The following is a 6,000-nucleotide window of genomic DNA, read 5'->3' as shown; positions in this document are numbered from 1 at the left end:
AAAAAAAAAAAAAAAAAAAAAAAAAATCAACACAAAATTTTTATCTTACAATTGTGGAAATCAGAAGTCTTAAATGGGTCTCAATGGGTTAAAATCAAGCTGCCAGCAGGGATGCATTCCTTTTACATCCAGAAGGAATATGTCTCTTGATAATCTGTTTCTTTGCTTTTTACAGCTTCTAGAAGCTGCCCACATTCCTTGGCTCATGGTTCCATTCAAAGCTGGCAATGTTGGGCTAATTCTCACACTGCCATCTCTCTGAATCTCTCTTTTGTAGTCACATCTTCTGCTGACTGATTCATCTCTTGCCTCTCTCCCATTTTTAAGTATCCTTGTGATTACACTGGGTTTACCTTGATAATCCAGGACAATCTTCCTATTTTAAGGTCTTCTTATCAGTAACTTTAATTACCCTTGGCTATATAACATATTCATAGGTTCCTGGGATTAGGATGTGGACATCTTTGTTGGGGGAGGCATTATTCTGCTTACCACAATCACTAATATGAAATGCAGGCTCCCTGCTCTTTTTCTATCCCTTCCTGCATACACAGTAACTTTTGCCTCAGTGAGAAATCACATTTTAGTTTTTTTGGAGACATTTTAAAAACAATGCATATAGTATCAGGAAAGTACACAACACATTGCAGTGATGATCATATGTTTATTATATTTTTTTAGTGTAGATATTCTCTACAAAATCCTGATTTTCAGAAAGCTATCTCTAATTTGGGCAACACAATATATAGGGAAATCATGGTATCCTCCTACATTTTTTTTTTTTTTTTGACCACACCATGCAGCATGTGGAAGTTCCTTGACCAGGGATCGAACCTATGCCCCCTGCAGTGGAAGCACGGGGTCTTAACCACTGGACCATATGGTCCTGATGACCATATGAACAACTATGATCGAATTTCACAATGACAACTAACTTACCCCTTGTTGACAGTAAGATGCCATAGACTTTTAGAATGCATCACTATATCAAAGATGTTGAATGTAGAAAAAGTGTGTGCCTTAGAATCGATGACATAAAGCATATGCAAAGGAATAATCAACAGATCTGCCAGTTACTCATCTGACAGGTCTCTAAAGAATGGAACAAATACAAGATAAGCTTTGACAGGAAAAGTAGAACCAGAACATGGGCTTAGTCCATGCTGAATAGTGAAAAAGAGGCATGAGGACACTACACACATGTGTCATGAGACACTGAAATGAGGGCTGAGATGACTAGCATAGCCATTGATTGAAATGTAAATAACCCCACACTCATTCAAAAAAAAAATCACCCTTCAGTAAATATTCAAGGAAGTTTTCCATTTTTATTAACATAAACTAGGCTTGCTTCCTCCATGTGTTTATCTATTTTGACGTTTTGAATTGCATAGGAATGAATGTGCTTTGAAGAGTGATTAATTTAAAAATTCGAACCACACACCATGAATCAGATAATGGGTATAAAATGATTTCACAATCTAAAGTAAAATGTCAAGTGTACTTTTCTCAAAATCATTTTTCATAGATAATTTCCTTTCCCTTTATAACCATGGTAGGGACACTGATTTATTATCTATCTTGAGGTGGTAAAAATACAAGGACAGCAAATATAAACAAAATTTTACTACTGTTTATTAAATTCCTACTTTGAAAAATAGCAAAGCTTCAAGATGCAACTACAAACAACACTTCAGTTATTAAGGATAATTGGGAAGAAGGCAATTCTGATTTAGTGAAAAGTCTAAATCACATTAAGTTTGAAAAGAAATATAGTTGAGTTACACTGAAGCAATGTAATAAGATAAATTTTTTAAAGCTAACTAATTTTTGGCAGTTGATGATACTTGTTTTAGTAAAAATATGATTGTGATTAGGCTTTAAATGGATAGCATGGAAAAGAGTGGAAATACCCAAAGGACTGGAGTCAAAACATATGTACCCAGCTCCCAGATCTGCCATTAAGAACACTCTGTTTCCTTATCTATAAAATGAAGCGTTTATAATAGATAATATCTGAGAATTTTGAAGCTCTACAATGCTTTAAGTATATATTTACTTACCAGTAAACAGAAGTTGCCAAAGTGGTTTTAGAACTAAGAACTTGAATCAGTGATTTAGGCATTCCTCCTATAATCCTCTTGAAAATATTAATTTGTTTAGCAATCCCCTTTTCTAGACATAGTTAAAAAGTAAGCCAGTCTCTGGCAAGGCTTTTTGTTTTTGTTTTTAATTTGGAATTATTTTTATTACGGTATTCTGACAGTTTACTGTAGTTTATATTCACAGATAAACGTCAGTTGAAGCAATTTAAAATGTTAACACTCTAATAGGGAACACAAAAGAAGACTTCGGTATTTCAACCTGCTTTCTTTCTGGCAAAGCATTAAAATTGTTCTTTATATAAGAACGATGCAAGGCACTCATTTTGCTGACAGTCAAAATCTGCTCTGTGCTTTAAACTGAATGACAACAAGGATTAGAGGGATTTATCAAGTCTGAAATATGTGTGTGGAAAGAACAGGGGATGGGGGAAGGAGGAGAAGTAAACTCATAAGAATGAGGCCCAAGGTTTTTTGGTTGTTGTTTATTTGTTGTTGTTTTTGTGTTTTTGGTATGTGTGTGAGTTACAGCCTACTCTTCCACATTTGTGCAGTTGCAAACTTTTCCAGACTTCCTTCCTTGTCGTCCCCTCCCAAGTTCTTTTCTTTATCCTTTCCTTTTATTTCCTTCTTTTCCCCAACTCTCCCTCTGAAACCCCGAAGTTCTCTTACCCCATAACTTCATTTCCTGCATCCATCACTCTTGAAAAAAAGACAAGTCAAGATGAGATTAAATAGTTCTTGTTTTGCCTAAAACTTGTTAAAATTCCAGTGAGAAGGTGATAATGAGATTAATCTGCCAGTAGCTGTCTCCTATTTTTCAGGACCACTTTTAATAAAAGGAGCACACAAATTTTCTTTTATGGTTTTACATTTAGCTCTTTGCTTGTAATGGAGAATTCTACCTAAACTGAGGGAAAAACTAAGTCATTTGCATGCAAATACAGCAATAAGGAGAGACTGCACAGATAATGAATATGGCGTATTAGCCAATCTTCCTGCAGTCAGTGACCAGGAATATATTCATTCTGAATGATTCACTGATTCATTCTAGTTATTACCATAAAAACTGTCCTAAGATGTGTGTATCACTTAAATTAAATGGCAGTGATTAACAGTATATTTTCCACACAATATCATAAATTATAAGTACTGTATCTGCACTGGATATGCTTAACAGTCATACCATTAAATTAAAAATTGCCTAAGTGGGCCTTGATCAGAAAGTATTTGGAAAGCTAACATTGCTGTTCATGAATGGTCTGGGTCTGCTTTTCTTCATAGAGTTGTCCTTCCTAAAACCCAAATAATACTTAACAGCTATGACAAAAAATATCGTATTTTTTTGACTTTGAGAACAATGAAATACATACGGATGCTTTTAGCTAAAGATAAATGAGCTACTAACAGCAAGATTGCAAGTTTGTTACCACCCACAATAGTCTCTTTTATGGATCAGACTTTTATCAAATAGAAAGTGCTTTCATATCTAGTGTTTCGTTTGATTCCCAGTACATCCTGGCGAGGGGACAAAACCTGTGTGTTTATTCCTGTTTTAAAGCAGGTGACTGAGGTTCTCAGAGACTAGATTACTTGTCTAAGGACACCCAGCACATATTGTCATATTGTTTTCAAATGTTGTAAGAATAGACGAAAAGTGTATTTTGGAGATAAGGCTGCCCTTTGTTGCATTAACTTTAATCTGTTTTCAATCTTTATATTTAGTTTACCTTGAAATTATAAATAATGTTAAGGATCATTTAAAAGTTTTAAATTAATTTATTAGTTTTATTAATTTAATTTAAATTTTAAATTCTGTACCAGAGGGATATGGCTTGTAAAAGGTAGTGAAATAATATGCTACATATTCTAAGTTCTGATATTAAAAATGCTGAGGGGGAAATTACTATTATATGAAATTGGCAAGGAAATCCTAGTTTCACATTTTGTCCCATTCATTTGTAAACTCATGTGGATGAGGACTTTTTTAAAATGAGTTACTCTGTTTGGAAAATAAACAGCTTCTCATTACTGACAACTATCAACTGGATGATATAATAAAAATGATAACAAGTGATCATTTATTCAGTACTTTCCTTGTAACAAGCATTATTCTAAAGGCTTTACAAATGTTACTGATTTTAATGCACTAATTCTTCTTAACAACCCTGTGAAGTAGGCACTATTATTATTCTACTTTAGAGGTATGAAAACTGAGGTACAGAGAATTAACATACTTCCTCATGGTTACATAACTAGTAATTGAAACAACTGAAATTAAGGAATTCAAACCCAGGCAGTCTGGCTCCAGATCCACAACTCTTAACCATTAATGGATACTGCCTTAAAAAAAGAGAAGTTTCTAGAGTCTGACTATCTGGACTCCAATCTTGGATCTACGCCATACTAGTCATAGAAGAGTTGTTTAATATCTTTAGGTCTCAGCTTTCACATCTGTAATATTATGATAGTAATATCAACCTCATAGGGTTAATACAAAGAGGAAATAAAATAACAAATTTAATAAAACATAGCAAGATGACTGAACACTAGTTGTTAATGCTAATTTTTCCTCTGAATGACAATGAAAGTACTGCTTTGTGATAATCCTATTTCTAAATTTGGAGGTTATCATAGGCTTGTATTTGTAACACTGTCTCATCTGTCACCTATCTCCTGAAGAATTGCATTCATACCATCTCAAAGTATCTGGGTGACATGGAAAAAATAAAATCAGTCAACCAAATGATTAATTGATTTACTTGAATGAGCTATTAATTAACCAACTTTTTTTCATCTTGACTAATTTGATTTTAGACTAAAATTTCTTAAGAGGCTGCTAGATTTGGTCTTGTGTATAGGCTAAACTATCACTGTTAAAAGGCACTATATTATTAGTGTCCACATCTGAGAAATGAATGTGTACATCAATTAAGGTTTGTTTAGGAGATTAAAAACAAATTCTTAGAATGGCTAAATTGTTAAATTCTAAACCTCTATTACACTGACCACTTTGGCTGAACATGTTTTCTTGGCATTCAACTAGAGACCAACAAACATTACATTTTCAAGAGTTAAAAATAGAGTTAGGGCTTCCCTGGTGGCGCAGTGCTTGAGAGTCCGCCTGCCGATGCAGGAGACGCGGGTTCGTGCCCCGTTTCGGGAAGATCCCACATGCCGCGGAGCGGCTGGGCCCGTGAGCCATGGCCACTGAGCCTGCGCGTCCGGAGCCTGTGCTCCGCAAATGGGAGAGGCCACAACAGTGAGAGGCCCGCATAACGCAAGAAAAAAATAAATAAATAAATAAAAATAAAGTTAAATGGAGATAATTATGCAGCTGCTATTATAAGTGAGAAACTTATGCAGGAGTTCCCAAAAGATTTCAAGAGTTTTTACAATTGTTGAGTTAGTTTTCCAAAATTTGTCTGTGGTGCAATCTAGTAAGCCTAACTGGAAGAGTGACTGGGGAGGATGTTTCTTATTGATAACAGAAATCTTGTCCAAGATCCAGTACTGAGTTACCCAAAATTCAGACAAAGTTCATGTTTAGAGCACCAGCAAAGTTCAGCTTTGATTAATGATTAACCTATTTAGATTTTGTAATAAAAATATCTAGAAAGAAGAAAAATATCTAGAAAAAAATCTAAAATATTTAATTTTAGTTTGTATTCAAGTTTTGTGTCACTTTGAAAAGTAAAAATTTAGTTTTAATTACATATCAATGTCTGGGTCATCATGATCTTTCAAGTTTTAGGATCATAATTCAATTCCACCAAAAATTCTTTTATTGCTGACACCACTGTGATCTGTGTGGCTAACAACTGAATGGAGTGTGTTCTGGAAGAGGCTCTTGGAGCAAAGTTAGCATAAATGGTAACGGGCCATTTCTAAGTAATGT

The sequence above is a fragment of the Lipotes vexillifer genome, unplaced genomic scaffold (assembly GCF_000442215.2).
Source record: "Lipotes vexillifer unplaced genomic scaffold, Lipotes_vexillifer_v1.1 scaffold298, whole genome shotgun sequence".
NCBI classification, from domain to species: domain Eukaryota; kingdom Metazoa; phylum Chordata; class Mammalia; order Artiodactyla; family Lipotidae; genus Lipotes; species Lipotes vexillifer.
The sequence above is the reverse complement of the archived record's forward strand: the minus strand, read 5'-3'. Positions refer to the sequence as shown.